Source organism: Rutidosis leptorrhynchoides, chromosome 7, assembly GCF_046630445.1.
Source record: "Rutidosis leptorrhynchoides isolate AG116_Rl617_1_P2 chromosome 7, CSIRO_AGI_Rlap_v1, whole genome shotgun sequence".
In the NCBI taxonomy this organism is placed as follows: Eukaryota; Viridiplantae; Streptophyta; class Magnoliopsida; order Asterales; family Asteraceae; genus Rutidosis; species Rutidosis leptorrhynchoides.
Window position 1 is genome coordinate 30,749,200 of NC_092339.1, and position 21,012 is coordinate 30,770,211.

Genomic DNA, 21,012 nt, shown 5'->3' on the forward strand with positions numbered 1-21,012 from the left:
TATCACAACACAACAACATATTAATAATATCCGCATTACTAATATAAACGTTAGTCAACCTATAGCCAAGGCACTAACCAAACCCATTCCGACCCGAAATCCTACAAGTCCCGCAACAATTTAAGCACACACAAGTCTAAGTCTAGGCACCTATCTCAAGTCACCTAAATCCCTTAGACCATGCTCTGATACCACTTGTAACAACCCAAACCATCCAACGACAAAACCACGTGAAAACAGCAAAAAAAAAAAAATTTCCTGAACAGCATGTTGCGCGGCGCGCCATATAGGTCGCGCGGCGCGCCAAAGTGGACTGTCCAAAAAGTTCTTAAATGCAAAAATGTTTGACTAGTTCCCGACGTATTTAGACAAAATGCTTTTAACCGCATGTTCAATATATGAAAACTAGCGCGTTCCATTAATAAAATTTAGTTTACGAAGCGGGGCCCACATTGACCCAAATTACCCTTTAAGTATCAAAATACAATTTTCGACCATAAGACTTTTAATACAAAACAAAGCCGAGCATGGCGATTGGGGATACGCTACCCAATCCTAATAAATCAAAAAGCAAGCCTTCTACGCAAACTATGCAAGTCCTCTAATCCTCGCGCTTACCCGAGCCACCATCCGCATGCAATCTATAAAAAGAGTCAACAACGAGAGGGTAAGCTAACGCTTAGTGAATGATAATATACTACATACATATATATGTATAAAATGGACACGCCACAAAATAACAAATACCGCATACCGAGGCATCCATATAAGGCACTACACTAAGCATACCGTACGATCTCTAAGCAACGAGCTAAAGATACAACAACAATATAAGTTCACCAACGACGATGTGAACAACGCCAAATAGCTACACCTGAAGGGTTAGCTACAACACAACAATACATTAATATACGTATACAATATATATATAACAACGCGTAAAACTCCCAAGGTTAACCATAACGCTATGGTGCTACCGGCTCGTGGTTCACACCATACGCAATTGAGTCATACTCTTTTATAGTGCTACCGGCTCGTGGTTCACACTCGATGCTACAGGCTCGTGGTTCACATAAATTATTTTATAGTGCTACCGGCTCGTGGTTCACACTCGATGCTACCGGCTCGTGGTTCACATCTTAGTTTATAGTGCTATCGGCTCGTGGTTCACACTCGATCACACACATGTTATGGCACTACCGGCTCGATGGTTCATACCATAACACCCACAAATAAATACGTCATATACACATACGTATAATTATTCCACTCACAATACTACCCTTCGCCATTGGGGTTATATCTAAGTCTGCATCACAATATTAACCCTTCGCCATTGGGGTTATATAATCCACATCATACCGCGTGTGATAATGTACACACAAATTGTGTACCCCGCCAAAGGTGGCCAACTAAAACGCACAACCGTGCCAATTGGACCTATACACAAGTCCATCAAATCCACCTATATGTGAAGTGAGCTCTATAACCAAGAAACACTTTACCCCGACCCGCACCCATCCTACACATACATATGCACATAGGATATTAACACTCACCTTGAAGTCTTGAAGAAAGCTTCCAAGTAAACCGCAACTCGCCAATGGAAAATACCTATTCCATTATCACAATTACAACAATACACTTAGAGTGGATTTACAAATCAACCCAATTCGTCACTTAGTGCAATTTCGACCCAAATGCACTTCCAAGCACAAACCGTGCCCAAAACTAACCAATAATCACTAACACAAGTGAGAATGGTCCTAATATGCCAATTAAACCCGAACTCAAGTGTTAAACACGTGTCATACCCATTTTGACACTAAAACCCTAGTTTTGACCCATTAAGTCAAAATCTCACCATTTACAAGTTTTAACACCAAAACACATTTAACTCGGTTTAATACTTCAACTTAATCCATTTTAAGTTTATAAACCTCATTAAATCGCCAAATGGGTCATAATCACCACCAAACCCTAATTTGACCCAAAGTCACAATTAGTCAACCAAATAACCTTAAATGGGTTTCAATACTTCCATAATCACTAACTTAAGTGATTAAACTCAATTTCAAGTCCTAAACATGGCCAATTAGTTCACCAACCCAAAATCCACCAACAATTAACAATAAACCCAATTACTAGCATCACTAAACCCATTTCGTCATCTAAAAGGGTTTTTCATCAAACTAATTCAAACCCTAACTTGAATATCAAATCAAAATAGATGAAATTCGGAGTTTGAGCTTACCAATACCACCACAACGTAGCTAGGAACGAAAGGAACAACTTTAGAACTCGAGCTTTTGATCAATTCGGCCTCCTTCTTCACCAAAACCCTAAATCTCTCTCTAGAATCTCTCTCTCTCTCTCTCTAAAATAGTTTGGGAGTGATGAATGGATGTGAAAATAATTCAAAACTGATCCAAACCAGCTAATATGGCTCACAAATCCGGCCCCAAGTGAAATTACCCAAATACCCTTCATTTAAACCAATTAAAACAAAGGATTCTGTCAGCGCCAAATGGCGCGGCGCGCCCCAAACCCGCGCGGCGCGCGATCCTACTGAAACAGTTTCTTTTGCATTTTAATTTATATACAATAAAACCCACACCCTTGAACACCATAATACACAAGTAAGTAAGATAATTATTCGGGTCTTACACAATGACAATATAGGTGCCGTAGTTAGCTTTTTCTTCAATAAGTGAAACGCTTTCTCTTGTTCATCATTCCATTCAAATTTCTTCCCTTTATGCATTAATGCAGTTAAGGGTTTTGCTATTCTGGAAAAGTCTTGGATGAACCTTCTATAGTAACCAGCTAGTCCTAAAAACTGGCGTATGTGTTTTGGAGTTTTTGGGGTTTCCCACTTTTCAACAGTTTCTATCTTTGCCGGATCCACCTTAATACCTTCTTTGTTCACTATGTGACCGAGGAATTGAACTTCTTCCAACCAAAATGCACACTTTGAAAACTTAGCGTACAATTCTTCCTTCCTCAATACTTCTAACACCTTTCTCAAATGTTCACCGTGTTCTTGGTCATTCTTTGAGTAAATAAGTATGTCATCAATGAAAACAATGACAAACTTGTCAAGGTATGGTCCACACACTCGGTTCATAAGGTCCATGAACACAGCTGGTACATTAGTTAAACCAAACGGCATGACCATAAACTCGTAATGACCGTAACGTGTTCTGAAAGCAGTCTTTGGAATATCATCTTCTTTCACCCGCATTTGATGATACCCGGAACGTAAGTCAATCTTTGAATAAACAGATGAGCCTTGTAGTTGATCAAATAAGTCGTCGATTCTCGGTAGTAGGTAGCGGTTCTTGATGGTAAGTTTGTTCAACTCTCGGTAGTCGATACACAACCTGAATGTACCATCTTTCTTCTTGACAAACAAAACAGGAGCTCCCCACGGTGATGTGCTTGGTCGAATGAAACCACGCTCTAAAAGTTCTTGTAATTGGCTTTGCAGTTCTTTCATCTCGCTGGGTGCGAGTCTGTAAGGAGCACGAGCTATTGGTGCAGCTCCTGGTACAAGATCTATTTGAAATTCAACGGATCGATGTGGGAGTAATCCCGGTAATTCTTTCGGAAATACATCGGGAAATTCTTTTGCAATGGGAACATCATTGATGCTCTTTTCTTCAGTTTGTACTTTCTCGACATGTGCTAGAACAGCATAGCAACCTTTTCTTATTAGTTTTTGTGCCTTCAAATTACTAATAAGATGTAGCTTCGTGTTGCCCTTTTCTCCGTACACCATTAAGGGTTTTCCTTTTTCTCGTATAATGCGAATTGCATTTTTGTAACAAACGATCTCTGCTTTCACTTCTTTCAACCATTCCATACCGATTATCACATCAAAACTCCCTAACTCTACTGGTATCAAATCAATCTTAAATGTTTCGCTAACCAGTTTAATTTCTCGATTCCGACATATATTATCTGCTGAAATTAATTTACCATTTGCTAATTCGAGTAAAAATTTACTATCCAAAGGCGTCAATGGACAACTTAATTTAGCACAAAAATCTCTACTCATATAGCTTCTATCCGCACCCGAATCAAATAAAACGTAAGCAGATTTATTGTCAATAAGAAATGTACCCGTAACAAGCTCCGGGTCTTCCTGTGCCTCTGCCGCATTAATATTGAAAACTCTTCCGCGGTCTTGTCCATTCGTGTTCTCCTGGTTCGGGCAATTTCTAATAATGTGGCCCGGTTTTCCACATTTATAACAAACTACATTGGCATAACTTGCTCCGACACTACTTGCTCCGCCATTACTTCCGACACCATTTGTTCCTTTCGTTCTATTAACCCCTGGTCCGTAGACCTCACACTTCCCCGCTATGACCATTTCTTTTACACTTGTTGCAAAATTTGGTGCAGAACCTCGAGTGATACTTTTCACACCTTTGGCATAGCTGCTTCTGATTGTTGTTGTTGTTGCGGTTATTATTGTTGTTGGGATGATTGTTGTAGTTGCTGTTGTTGTTGTTGTTGTTGTTGTTGTTGTTGGGCCATTTGTTGTAGTTGCGATTGATGTTACGATTGTTGGGATAATTGTTGCGATTATTGTTGTAATTGCTGTTGTTGTTGTATTGGTGATTCTTATCACCGTTTTCCTCCCACTTTCTTTTGACTTGCTTCACATTGGCCTCTTCAGCAGTCTGTTCTTTAATTCTTTCTTCAATCTGGTTCACTAGTTTGTGAGCCATTCTACATGCCTGTTGTATGGAGGCGGGCTCGTGTGAACTTATATCTTCTTGGATTCTTTCCGGTAATTCTTTCACAAATGCGTCGATCTTCTCTTCCTCATCTTCGAATGCTCCCGGACACAATAGGCACAATTCTGTGAATCGTCTTTCGTACGTGGTAATATCAAATCCTTGGGTTCGTAACCCTCTAAGTTCTGTCTTGAGCTTATTGACCTCGGTTCTGGGAAGGTACTTCTCGTTCATCAAGTGCTTGAATGCTAACCACGATAGTGCGTACGCATCATCTTGTCCCACTTGCTCTAGATAGGTATTCCACCATGTTAACGCAGAACCTGTGAAGGTATGCGTAGCGTACTTCACTTTGTCCTCTTCAGTACACTTACTTATGGCAAACACCGATTCGACCTTCTCGGTCCACCGTTTCAATCCGATCGGTCCTTCGGTTCCATCAAATTCCAAAGGTTTGCAGGCAGTGTATTCTTTGTAGGTGCATCCTACACGATTTCCTGTACTGCTAGATCCAAGGTTATTGTTGGTATGTAGCGCAACCTCTACTGCGGCTATGTTTGAAGCTAGAAAAGTACGGAATTCCTCTTCATTCATATTCACGGTGTGTCGAGTAGTCGGTGCCATTTCCTTCAAAATAGTCAAATGGAACAAGTTAATCATACAGAATATTAAGAGTAGTTAATAGTATTTCGTAGCATAATATGAACTCATTTATAAAAGCTTTTTCTTCATATTAGCGTTTTATAAGTTTAAATTCGGGTAGTACCTACCCGTTAAGTTCATACTTAGTAGCTAATATACAATTCAACTACTACAATTCTATATGAAAAACTGATTATAATAATATTTCGCGTTCAAACTTTTACACAATATTTTACAAACTTACAATACCGCTTATTTTACATATAGCATGAAATATAGCACACAATAAATTTGATACAAGATGGTTGTGAAGATAATTCTAGCTAGTACACAAGTCGTTCAGCAAAGGCAATAAAGACACGTAATTCATACGTCCAGAAACAAGTCATGCATTCTGGTTTTACTAGGATTACTTCCCATCCTTGGTCTTGTGGAACATAACCGTTATGGCCGTTGATAAGACAGCGTGTTGTAACGTCGTCAAAGGGACGAGGGTTACGTAATGTCCAACAGTCCCGTAACAATCTAAAAACCTCATTTCATACCCCAATTACCGACTCCGTCACTTGTGGAAACGTTTTGTTTAATAGTTGTAGCCCGATGTTCTTGTTCTTACTTTGGTGAGAAGCGAACATTACTAATCCGTAAGCATAACATGCTTCTTTATGTTGCATGTTAGCCGCTTTTTCTAAATCACGAAGTTCAATATTCAGATATATTGAGTCAAAATAATTTCTTAACCCATTGCGTAAAATAGCATTTGGGTTCCCCGCAATATATGCATCAAAGTAAACACATCGTAACTTATGGATTTTCCAATGTGATATCCCCCATCTTTCGAACGAAAGCCTTTTATAAACCAAGGCATTCTTGGAACATTCTTTGAATGTCTTACAAACTGATCTCGCCTTAAATAGTTGTGCCGAAGAATTCTGACCGACTCTAGACAAGATTTCATCAATCATGTCTCCGGGTAGGTCTCTTAAAATATTGGGTTGTCTATCCATTTTGTGTTTTTATACTGTAAAATAGACAAGAGTTAGATTCATAAAAAAAAATACTTATTAATACAAGCAATTTTTACATATATCATAAAGCATAAGCACACTATATTACATATATTACACCACACGAATACAACTATCTTATTCCGACTCACTTGTTTCTTCTTCTTCGGTTTTGGTTCGTTTTGCCAAGTTTCTAGGGATATATGATGTTCCCCTAATACGAGCCGTCGTTTTTCACATTGGTTTAGAAAAACCTGGTGGTTTAGAGGTTCCCGGGTCATTGTTACAACTTAAGGACTTCGGGGGTTGACGATACATATAAAGTTCATCGGGGTTGGAATTAGATTTCTCTATTTTTATGCCCTTTCCCTTATTATTTTCTTTTGCCTTTTTAAATTCAGTTGGGGTAATTTCTATAACATCATCGGAATTCTTGTCGGAATCCGATTCATCGGAGAATTGGTAATCCTCCCAATATTTTGCTTCCTTGGCGGAAACACCATTGACCATAATTAACCTTGGTCGGTTGGTTGAGGATTTTCTTTTACTTAACCGTTTTATTATTTCCCCCACCGGTTCTATTTCTTCATCCGGTTCCGATTCTTCTTCCGGTTCTGATTCTTCTTCCGGTTCCGACTCTTCTTCCGATTCCTCTTCGGGAACTTGTGAATCAGTCCACGAATCATTCCAATTTACATTTGACTCTTCATTATTATTAGGTGAGTCAATGGGACTTGTTCTAGAGGTAGACATCTATCACATAATATCAAACGCGTTAAGAGATTAATATATCACATAATATTCACATGTTAAAAATATATAGTTTCCAACAAAATTTGTTAAGCAATCATTTTTCATGTAAACATGGTCGAAGTCCAGACTCACTAATGCATCCTAACAAACTCGATAAGACACACTAATGCAAAATTCTGGTTCTCTAAGACCAACGCTCGGATACCAACTAAAATGTCGCGTTCTTATTGATTAAAAACGTTCCATATTAATTGATTTCGTTGCGAGGTTTTGACCTCTATATGAGACATTTTTCAAAGACTGCATTCGTTTTAAAACAAACCATAACCTTTATTTCATCAATAAAGGTTTAAAAAGCTTTACGTAGATTATCAAATAATGATAATCTAAAATATCCTGTTTACACACGACCATTACATAATGGTTTACAATACAAATATGTTACAACAAAATAAGTTTCTTGAATGCAGTTTTTACACAATATCATACAAGCATGGACTCCAAATCTCGTCCTTATTTAAGTATGCGACAGCGGAAGCTCTTAATAATCACCTGAGAATAAACATGCTTAAAACGTCAACAAAAATGTTAGTGAGTTATAGGTTTAACCTATATATATCAAATCATAATAATAGGCCACAAGATTTCATATTTCAATACACATCCCATACATAGAGATAAAAATCATTCATATGGTGAATACCTGGTAACCGACATTAACAAGATGCATATATAAGAATATCCTCATCATTCCGGGACACCCTTCGGATATGATATAAATTTCGAAGTACTAAAGCACCCGGTACTTTGGATGGGGTTTGTTAGGCCCAATAGATCTATCTTTAGGATTCACGTCAATTAGGGTGTCTGTTCCCTAATTCTTAGATTACCAGACTTAATAAAAAGGGGCATATTCGATTTCGATAATTCAACCATAGAATGTAGTTTCACGTACTTGTGTCTATTTTGTAAATCATTTATAAAACCTGCATGTATTCTCATCCCAAAAATATTAGATTTTAAAAGTGGGACTATAACTCACTTTCACAGATTTTTACTTCGTCGGGAAGTAAGACTTGGCCACTGGTTGATTCACGAACCTATAACAATATATACATATATATCAAAGTATGTTTAAAATATATTTACAACACTTTTAATATATTTTGATGTTTTAAGTTTATTAAGTCAGCTGTCCTCGTTAGTAACCTACAACTAGTTGTCCACAGTTAGATGTACAGAAATAAATCGATAAATATTATCTTGAATCAATCCACGACCCAGTGTATACATATCTCAGTATTGATCACAACTCAAACTATATATATTTTGGAATCAACCTCAACCCTGTATAGCTAACTCCAACATTCACATATAGAGTGTCTATGGTTGTTCCGAAATATATATAGATGTGTCGACATGATAGGTCGAAACATTGTATACGTGTCTATGGTATCTCAAGATTACATAATATACAATACAAGTTGATTAAGTTATGGTTGGAATAGATTTGTTACCAATTTTCACGTAGCTAAAATGAGAAAAATTATCCAATCTTGTTTTACCCATAACTTCTTCATTTTAAATCCGTTTTGAGTAAATCAAATTGCTATGGTTTCATATTGAACTCTATTTTATGAATCTAAATAGAAAATTATAGGTTTATAGTCAAAAAATAAGTTACAAGTCGTTTTTGTAAAGGTAGTCATTTCAGTCGAAAGAACGACGTCTAGATGACCATTTTAGAAAACATACTTCCACTTTGAGTTTAACCATTATTTTTGGATATAGTTTCATGTTCATAATAAAAATCATTTTCTCAGAATAACAACTTTTAAATCAAAGTTTATCATAGTTTTTAATTAACTAACCCAAAACAGCCCGCGGTGTTACTACGACGGCGTAAATCCGGTTTTACGGTGTTTTTCGTGTTTCCAGGTTTTAAATCATTAAGTTAGCATATCATATAGATATAGAACATGTGTGTAGTTAATTTTAAAAGTCAAGTTAGAAGGATTAACTTTTGTTTGCGAACAAGTTTAGAATTAACTAAACTATGTTCTAGTGATTACGAGTTTAAACCTTCGAATAAGATAGTTTTATATATATGAATCGAATGATGTTATGAACATCATTACTACCTCAAGTTTAGTAGGTAAACCTACTGGAAGTGACAAGAAATGATCTAGCTTCAAAGGATCTTGGATGGCTTGAAAGTTCTTGAAGTAGGATCATGACACAAAAATAAGTTCAAGTAAGATTTTTACTCGAATTAAGATAGTTTATAGTTATAGAAATTGAATCAAAGTTTGAATATGAATATTACCTTGAATAAGAAAGATAACCTACTGTATATAACAAAGGTTTCTTGATCTTAGATGATTACTTGGAATGGATTAGAAAGCTTGGAAGTAAATTAGTAAACTTGAAGGGATTTTTGAAGTGTTCTTGAAGTGTTCTTCCTATGATGATTATAGCTTGATTCTTGAAGTGATTTTTGATGAAGATGATAATTAACTACTGGAAAAATACGTTCATAATAGTGTGTGTGTGTTGAGAGAGAATTAGAAAGAGAATTGGAAGTGAAATGGAGTGAATGATGAGTGGTAATTGGTGAGTGGTGAGTGGGGTTAAAAGGAGTTCTAGTTAGTTGACTAGCTCATGGTAGAAGTTAAAATTGATTAGTCATACATGACATAATCAAGAGTGGAATCCCATGCTAGTTCCTATTGGTATATACTCATAGTAAGTACGTTTTGAAGCTGTGTATAATACGGGTAAGAATACGACTAGAATTCTTGATGAAAGAAAAGAATGGAAAAGTAACTGTAACCATTTTCGTTAAGTATGAGTGTTTTGATATATGTCTTGAAGTCTTCCAAAAGTATTTTAATACATCTAAATACACTACATGTATATACATTTTAACTGAGTCGTTAAGTCATCGTTAGTCGTTACATGTAAGTGTTGTTTTGAAACCTTTAAGTTAACGATCTCAATTAATGTTGTTAACCCATTATTTATTATTTCTAATGAGATGTTAAATTATTATATTATCATGATATTATGATATATTAATATATCTTAATATGATATATATACATTTAAATGTCGTTACAACGATAATCGTTACATATATGTCTCGTTTCGAAATCCTTAAGTTAGTAGTCTTGTTTATATGTATATAACTCATTGTTAATATACTTATGGAGATACTTACTTATCATAATCTCATGTTAACCATATGTATATCCATATATATATCGTCATGTCGTTTTTACAAGTTTTAACGTTCGTGAATCGCCGGTCAACTTGGGTGGTCAATTGTCTATATGAAACATATTTCAATTAATCAAGTCTTAACAAGTTTGATTGCTTAACATGTTGGAAACATTTAATCATGTAAATATCAATCTCAATTAATATATATAAACATGGAAAAGTTCGGGTCACTACAGTACCTACCCGTTAAATAAATTTCGTCCCGAAATTTTAAGCTGTTGAAGGTGTTGACGAATCTTCTGGAAATAGATGCGGGTATTTCTTCTTCATCTGATCTTCATGCTCCCAGGTGAACTCGGGTCCTCTACGAGCATTCCATCGAACCTTAACAATTGGTATCTTGTTTTGCTTAAGTCTTTTAACCTCACGATCCATTATTTCGACGGGTTCTTCGATGAATTGGAGTTTTTCGTTGATTTGGATTTCATTTAACGGAATAGTGAGATCTTCTTTAGCAAAACATTTCTTCAAATTCGAGACGTGAAAAGTGTTATGTACAGCCGCGAGTTGTTGAGGTAACTCAAGTCGGTAAGCTACTGGTCCGACACGATCAATAATCTTGAATGGTCCAATATACCTTGGATTTAATTTCCCTCGTTTACCAAATCGAACAACGCCTTTCCAAGGTGCAACTTTAAGCATGACCATCTCTCCAATTTCAAATTCTATATCTTTTCTTTTAATGTCAGCGTAGCTCTTTTGTCGACTTTGAACGGTTTTCAACCGTTGTTGAATTTGGATGATTGATAAGGCTAAAAAGGAACATATATTTCATAGCATTATTCCCCAAGAAAGACAAGATTTTAGTTGCAATTGTTCCATTTTCAAGTAATATTCGTTTATATTAAATAAGTGCGAAGACAAAAGGCAGATTCGACGAATTGAAGACACAAAGGTCCGAAAAGCTAAAAAGTGCAAGATACAATTAAAGTGGTTCAATTTATTGATGAGAAACGTCTAAAAATGACAAGAGTACAAGATGCAAAACACAAAGTACACGATATAAAATAGTACGAAAGAGCGTTCGAAAATCCGGAACCGAGGCATGAACCAACTTTCAACGCTCGACGCAACGGAGCTGAAAGTACAAGTCAACTATGCACAAGAATATAATATAATATTTAAATAATTCATAATAAGAATAATATTAAATAATAAAAAGTTGTTAATTGAGCATAGTTCAGGGGTCATAAGTGAAAATTTCAATTTATCATTTGCCTATAAAAGGCCATCTAAATCGATGATTTAGATACACCTTTTTCCAATCTTCTTTCTTTCTTATGTAATTTATATTTATATTTATAATATTAAGTTTAATTTAAGATTAATAATAATTGGGTTATTGTAAGAAATGTTTTACGGGTTTTAAAGTAGGAACTCTGTCCGTGTAACGCTACGCGATTAATCACCACTGTAAGCTATGTTCTTCCTTTTTAAATTAATGTCTAGTAGCTAAGTCATTATTATGCTTATTTAAATTGAAGTAATCGTGATGTTAGGCTAAATATTAAGATGGGGTAATTGGATTTTTTTACCATAATTAGGGTATGGACAAAAGACCGACACCTGTGGACTTTGGACCATGGACAATTAATAGATGGGGGGTATTGTCTAAAATTGAGTGGCAACTCATGGGAGCCTGTCGAACCTATCTTCAAATTAATTAATCTAAATAATAATAAAATGGTTATGGATGTCCTATTTAGTGACGTTTATACGACATCCTTTACAATCATTTAATTAATTATTTGGGTTGGGTAATTTATTATTCACTACGGCCAAGTGGATAAATTAATATTCATGGACCAATAAAACAGGGGTGGATTACATTTAAGGACACTTGGTGTAATTGTTAACAAAGAATTAAAACCTTGGATTACACGCAGTCGTTAACCTGGTGTAATCATTAAACAAAGTATTAAGACCTTGTTACAGTTCGGATCCCTAATTAGTTGGATTATTTGACTTCGGGAATAAGGATAATTTGCCGAGCATTTTATAATTATGACCGGTGAACTATTTTGGACAAAAACCACATAGGTTTCAAATAATCCAGGACAAAGGACAATTAACCCATTGGACAATTAATTAAAATCAAAAAGTCAAACATCATGGTTACGGAAGTTTAAATAAGCATAATTGTTTTATTGTATTTTTCATCGCACTTTTATTTTCTGTCATTTTATTTTCTGTCATTTTATTTATCGCAATTTATTTTACGCACTTTAATTTTTGTCATTTATTTTTACGCTTAAAATCGACAAACCGGTCATTAAACGGTAAAACCCCCATTTTATAATAATACTACTACTTATTTATATATATATTTTTACAAATAAACTTAATAATATAGCGTTAACTTCACCAGCTCCCTGTGGAACGAACCGGACTTACTAAAAGTACACTACTCTACGATTAGGTACACTGCCTATAAGTGTTGTAGCAAGGTTTAGGTATATCTACTCGATAAATAAATAAATAAAACTTGTGTAATATTTCGTCGTATTTTGTATTAAAAATAATACTATTTCGTACCCTCACGCTACATCATCAAGTTTTTGGCGCCGCTGCCGGGGAGCGCTAAAACGCTATATTTTTAATTATAATAATATTGAAATAAAATATAATTATATAATAATATTGAAATAGAATATAATAATATAATAATATTGAAATAGAATATAATAATATAATAATATTTTAGAATATACGTAAAGTTTTAAAAAGTCGTATTTATTAAATACTTCAGGGGTATATTATGTAACTTGTAATTAATAATTTCTATCATGTCGCTTTCATGTGAATAGTAAATTAATTAATTTCTTTTCATTTACTATTCATGAATAGTAAATGAATTAAAAAAAAAAGTTTTGAAAAAAAATAATAATTATAAAAAAATTATTAATTTGTAAAAAAAAAAATCGTTTTTTTAAAAAAAAAAAAGTTGTAAAAAAAAATGTTTTTTTTAAGAAAAAAAATTCGTTTTTAAAAAAAAAAAAAAATTTAAAAAAAAAATTTTTTTAAAAAAATAATAAATAATAATTTTTTTTTAAGTTTTATTACCTTTAGATTTTTAGACTATAGTTACAATTTTTAGTATTAAGTTTAGTTTTGCATAGTTATTTTTATTTCTAGAATTTTTAGGTTTGCCGTAAAATCCCTTAAGTGCTTATTCCTTAGACTAAGATTTAGGTGCTTTAGAATTTTGCGACGCCGTTTTTCGCGCTACTTTCTTATTTTTATTTTTCGACGCCTATTTTTCGACCTTTTATTTTTCGACATTTTTCGACGCGCAATCTATTTCTTTCTTATTTCTCGACATTCTAGTTTTTAGGACTTAGAATTTTCTATATTTCTTATCTAAATTCTTCAAACGGGAAAGAAAAATTATTTAAGCGGTTAAATTAATGGACGTTGACATTTTTCTGGTTCGTAGTAATAGTTGGATTTGTTAGTGGCTAGTTGTGGGCTTCCGATTTAAAGGGTCCTGAATCGGGTCCTGGCTACCTGCTACATCTTTTGGCTATTCGAAACGTGGGCAAAATCAGAAAAGTCTATTAATTGGACAACTTATATAAGTTTTTCTTATTTTTTTTATAACTACTAGGATATTCTGTGAATGCACCGAGCAAAACGTTCACCACCTTTCATACGTTCACCACCTGTAACTCGATCAAGACATTTAGCAAATATTGTCGCCGTTGATTTTTCTTTAGAATCATCATCCAGTCGAACAAATACTCCAATTCAAATTTCCGACAATCCATCTTTTGAACCCGATTTCACAACTAAGAAACTGGAGGATATTCAGGGACAATTCCAAGATCCTGAACCACAAACCGTTACATCAGAGTCCTCTAGTGATTCGTATTCAACGAATTCAATTATGGAAGTAACGGAACCTCTAAGTATGGAAGATCGAATGAGAGCTAAACGCACGGGCCAAGGTCACGCCATTATTAAGCCAGAAGTTAATGCGCCAGATTATGAAATCAAAGGACAAATCCTACACATGGTAACTAATCAGTGCCAATATAGTGGTGCGCCGAAGGAAGATCCAAACGAACATCTTCGTACGTTTAATAGGATCTGTACACTATTCAAAATCCGAGAAGTTGAGGATGAACAGATCTATCTCATGTTGTTTCCCTGGACTTTAAAGGGAGAAGCCAAAGATTGGTTAGAATCGTTACCTGAAGGGGCGATTGACACATGGGATGTTTTAGTTGAGAAATTTCTTAAAAGATTCTTTCCGGCATCTAAAGCCGTGAGACTTCAAGGAGAAATTGTTACGTTCACACAAAAGTCAAATGAAACTCTATATGAGGCGTGGACAAGATTTGGAAAGTTGTTGAGAGGATGTCCTCAACACGGTTTAGACACTTATCAAATAGTACAAATATTCTACCAAGGTGTCAACGTTGCTACACGAAAAGACATCGACATAACAGCTGGTGGTTCCATTATGAAGAAAACCGCAACTGAAGCTTACAAAATTATTGATAACACAGCCTCCCACTCTCATGAGTGGCACCAAGAGAAAGATATATATCTCTCATCTAAAGCGGCTAGAGCCGATTCTAGCCATAACTTTGATTCCGTTTCCGCAAAAATAGATGCTTTCGAGAGACGAATGGAAAAGATGAATAAAGATATTCACGCAATACGAATCAGTTGTGAGCAATGCGGTGGACCACACTTAATGAAAGACTGTCACATTGAACAAACGATGGAACAACGTGAGAATGTTGTCTACATGAACCAAAGGCTGGAAAATAGTTATCAGAATAATTATCAACCGCCAAGGCCAAACTTCAATCGAAATCAAAACATTCTTTACAATCCAAAAGGACCCGACAATAACTCGTATAACCAACAAGGTCCGAATAACCAACCAACTCAAAACAACACTTTCAATCAACAAAGACCTGGCTTGTATAAACCACCACAACAAATCGACGAGAAGAAGTCAAATCTGGAAGAAGTGGTATTTAAGCTAGTTGAATCTCAAACACAATTTATTGAAACTCAAACCCAAATGAATGAGAGGTTTGATCAGTCATTTAGAACTCAACAAGCTTCCATTTTGAATCTAGAAAAACAAGTAGGTACTCTTGTTAGATTGATGAGTGAAAGGGAACAAGGAAAGCTACCGAGTAATAATGAAGTAAATCCTCGGAATGAAAATGTTAACATGATATCAACAAATTCTGAAAAACCAATACCAGAAGATGGGAAAGTTTTAGATGTAAGTAACAATGAAGAAGTTACACCACCACCACCACCCGAGTATGTAAAGCCAGTGGTGGCACCATACAGACCACCCATCCCGTTTCCAAGAAAAGGAGTTGAGTATGAGCAAGTAATAGGTAATAAAATTTGTGATACCTCTGGAAAGAAGAAGAAGAAGAAGAATAAAAAAATGCAAGAAACAAAAACAGTAGAAGTAAACCCGGTGAAGACAGTTCCACCAAATCCTCCACCTAGGGTAGGTGATCCGGGTGAATTTATTGTTCCTTGTCTACTTAGTGACTGTGTCATGTATGATGCACTAGCAGATTTAGGTTCAAGTGTGAGTGTTATGCCTCTTTCATTATATAAGAGATTAGGTGTGTAACGACCCGCACTTTTTCGATCATACTATACTTATAAGATTAATATTTACATAAATTAAACCTTGCCAACATGATAAGCAATCCAAATTGTCGAGACTGATATTTCCGAAAAGAGTTTTACACAACGTTTGACCGTCTAGTTTGACCGATGATATCACGAACTATACAATATATGATAATTATACGTTTGTGTATATAAATGTATATATACATATTTAACATGATTAATAAATGTTTTAATATCTCATTTTGTATTAATAACAACAAGTTATATGTGTATTTTGAAACTACTAACTTAAGTTTTCAAAACGATAACTATACGTAACGTTATTTGACATAAATACTTAAGACATATAATGTTTATACATATATTGTATAAGTAATGTATTTAATCACTTTTAAAGACTTAAATACATAAAACCATATAAGTGTATTCACAAAAGATAGCTATATTTGAATCCTCATTCCATTTTTCACAAAATTTCTATACGTATACCTAGAGTATTTATACTTGTATCATACCTAGCTTCTATACGTATTTACTAATAGTAAATACACATCAAATCACCACCAAACCTACTCTTGTTACTGCCCTTAGAGCTAGGTAATTGAACTTGGATGCAAATAAGGCTAGATACATGAAATCATAACTTGAAATTTTGTCCTTAACCCTTACATGGCCACGTTTTTTTTAGCTCTATATGTATCATCACTTTGTTTCACTTTTACTTCAATTATCTTAGCAAAAACACACACTCTTTCAAGAACTCTAAACTCCATAACACTACAGCAACTTATCAAGAAGATCTAGCTTCAAAAACCATACTAAAACACCATAAGAAAACCATACAAAAACACTTCAAGAAAACCCTCCAAGAACACCAACTTACTTCCAATCTTTCATCCACTTCTATCACCCTTTTGATTCTAGCTTCTTACTTCTCTTTTACAGCAACTTCATCCAAGGAACTTGAGGTAGAATCTATGTTCATAACCTTATTCGATTCATATATATATAGCTATCATATTTTGTGGTATACAAGTTTAACAACAAGAACATAGTTTGAATGTTTTCAAACTTGTTTGCAAACTAAATAGATCCTTCTAATTTAACTTTTAAAATACTTCAAGACATGTAACATAACTTATTTATATGTTGATTTAACAAGGTAAAACTTGGTTTTTCAAAGTATAAGTATTTTTGGAAAATGGTCATTAAATGATTTTGTTGTAACAAAAATGTTTAACTTCATATGTTTCACTAAACTTTCACCTATGCCGTATGATTTTGAATACAAACCAAGGTATTTACAGTTCATAGTCTTAAAGAAGAACTCGATCCAAGAAGATGGCAATTTGAATCAACGAAAACGGACTTGTAACGAAGAAACTATGACCGAAACAAAATTGGTTATCCAAGACTTAATTGACTTCGGGATTCATTGGAAAAATTTACATAAAATCACATCTTTATAAGATAACATGATATTTTATATATATGTACTCATAATTCAATTTCATATGGTTCAGGATCACCCGTAAGCAACACGAGAAGATTAATCATAAGATCCCATGATTGTACGCAACACGTCATTTGACAACACCGGTACTTTATGTACGCAACACGTCATTTGACAACACCGGTACCATGGGTCAAGATTAATCTCGACCAATACATTTACGATGGGGTTTTACGGAAGTTTTATTTATTTCGTTGGGGGTTTTATTTATTGCGGGTATATAAAACATCTAAGAATGAACCATTAAAATTGAATTACTAACATCGACATGCTAACTACGGACTAAGGAAATATTCAAAGTATTAAAAGTATAACAAGTATATATATATATATATATATATAACGTTTGTTAAAAAGAAAAGGCAATGATATATTATATATGGATAGGTTCGTGATATCAACCGGGAGATCAAATCAATTATCTATATCTTCAAAGACAACCGTGAGTATATAGTCCCACTTTTAAACTCTAAATATTTCGGGATGAGAATACATGTATTTTATGTTTTACGATATGGACACAAGTAACTGAAAAATATATTCTACGTTGAGTTGTACCACTGGCATACTTCCCTGTAGCTTGGTAACTAATATTTACAGCGGTATTGTAAACGCGAATCCTGTTGATAGATCTATCGGGCCTGACAACCCTAACCGGACTGGACGACCAGTATTCAACGGTTGCACAGTACTTCGTTTTGTGACTACACTTGGTACGGTGTAGTAAGATTTCATATTAAAGGGAATATGCGACGTGAAAATGTTAAGTATGGTTACCAAGTGCTCAACCACTTAGAATACTTTTATTAAACTGTTTATATACGAAATCTTGTGGTCTATATATATATTGCTGCCGGCATTAAACCTATATCTCACCAACTTTATGTTGACTTTTTTTAAAACATGTCTATTCTCAGGTGATTTCTAAAGCTTCCGCTGCATCATGTTGGATCTAACCAGGATCTTGCGTACGCATGTTTGTGTCAAAAATAAAACTGCATATCCGAGATGTTGTATTGTAAAATATGCTAAAAACCGTGTTGTTGTCATCATTTGTAAAGTTTGTAAGTCGAAGATTATCGCTAAACGTTAATCTTCTTTTTATTGTCTTAAGCTTGTAACAAAAATAATGGTTGTGGTTTGTAATGTATAATATATGCAGTTTTTCTTTTAAAAATGTCTCATATAGAGGTCAATACCTCGCAATGAAATCATACGTTATCTAACGCGTTCTTATAGTTAAGGACGGGTTATGACATGTGGTATCAGAGCGTTGGTCTTAGCGAACCAGGTTTGCATTAGTGTGTCTAACCAAGAAGTCGTTAGGATACATTAGTAAAGTCTGGACTTTGACCGGGTCTGATTTTAAAAACCATTGCTTATCACTGTTGGTTAAAAATTTATATGTAAATATTATGTAAGTACTAATGGGTTAGTTGTTATGTGATAGATGTCGGGCTCGAAACTTATTATCACATTCAGCGACTCCGAATCAGAACCTTCAGATTGTGTTTCAGTCATTAACATATCCGATGACGAAAGTGGTATTTTTGGGGAAGACTCACAATTTCCGGATGAACCAACTATAGAAAAATCGGAAAGTGAACCCGAGGAGGAAAGTGAACCCGAAGAGGAAAGTGAACCCGAGGAAGAAATACTAGAAATTACGAAAGAAAAATTCGATCAAGGAAAGAAACGAAAAGCGAATGAATTAGAAAATTCAAATCCCGAACTTAGTGAGAATGACGTGGCACCAATTCCACTCAACACTACCACCCCTATTCCCGCTATTCCTATTAGTGCTATCCCCGCATCTAGTTCTTCGGCTCCTCAGCCAAAACGTAGGCAGACAGCTAGGCTAAGCGTTAGGCCATTCATTGGAACTAAACGCCCTAGAAAATAGACCGAACGATGCACTGCCGTATTAAGCCATGGAATCAAATAATGTTTTGTATAATATTATTAGTGTGGTTTGTTTAATGTTCGATGTAAGATAAGCATATGTAAAATAGCGAAGTATGAAATGCAATAATTCTCCATGGTTAAGTATTATTTAGATTGTAGTAATTGGTTCTGTACTAAGCTATTAAGTATGAACATTAACGGGTAGGTACTACCCTAGATATAATTATAAAACGCTAATAAGAAGAAAAGGCTTTTATAATAATACCTGGTTCATATTATTAACAAGCTATAAATGTACTATAAATACACACTACATCTATAATATTCCATGTGAATAATTATTTTCTTTCATTAGGAAATGGCGCGATTGAATCGAATGACGGAACAAGAACTCGAGGAACTCATCAACCAGCGAGTGAACGACAGAATGTTATGGGTTGAGGCTGCAAGAGCTGCTGCAGTTAACCCAAATCCTCGTGTAGGATGTACTTACAAGACTTTCCAAGCTTGCAAACCTTCATCATTCAGTGGAACGGAAGGACCGATCGGTTTAACCCGATGGATAGAAAAGATGGAGACGGTGTTTAAAATCAGTGGTTGTGATGAAAAAGACATGACCAAGTTTGCATCGTGCACTTTACAAGATAGTGCACTCACATGGTGGAAGAATTATGTGAAGGCGGTAGGAGGAGATGTAGCTTATGATACTCCATGGGAAGAATTCAAAGCAATGATAATCACCGAGTATTGTCCAAGGAATGAGGTTATTAAGTTAGAAGATGAGTTACGAAGTTTAAAGGTGGTTGGTACTGAAATCACCAACTACAATCAGCGATTCATGGAATTGGTTTTACTATGTCCTGAATTGGTTCCAACCGAAGCACGGAAGATTGAAATGTACAAAGGTGGTTTGCCCAGAAAGGTCAAGGCAAACGTTACGGCGTCGAAGCCTAAGACAATTCATGAAGCTATAACCATGGCGAACGAGCTAATGGATCAAGTCATCTTGGATAAGAAAGCATTCACTGCTGATGTGAAGGTATCGAGCAACAAAAGAAAGTGGAACGGAAATTATGATCGAGGTTACCAACAACAATCTTTTAAGAAATCAGAAACCCCGAAAGGTGCGGGTAGCGGTTCAGGCTTTGGTTACAAAGGACAAAGTCCTTTATGCAACCGTTGTCACAAACATCACTTTGGTTACTGTAGTGTGTTGTGCACCAAATGCAATCGACAGGGACATCTTGCTGAAGATTGTAAGGCTCTCGTTACAAATGCAAATGGTAACAAGACTCCTGCCACCAACGCAAATAGAACTGCTTTGGCTAACATTACTTGTTTTGGGTGTGGAAAACAAGGTCACTATAAGAGCCAGTGCCCGAATCAGAATGGCGAACCTGCACGTGGAAGAGCGTTTGTTATTAATGCTAGAGAGGCACGTGAAGACCCGGAACTTGTTACGGGTACGTTTACCATTAATAACTTATCAGCATCTATTTTATTTGATACTGGCGCCGATAGAAGTTACGTGTGTAGAAAT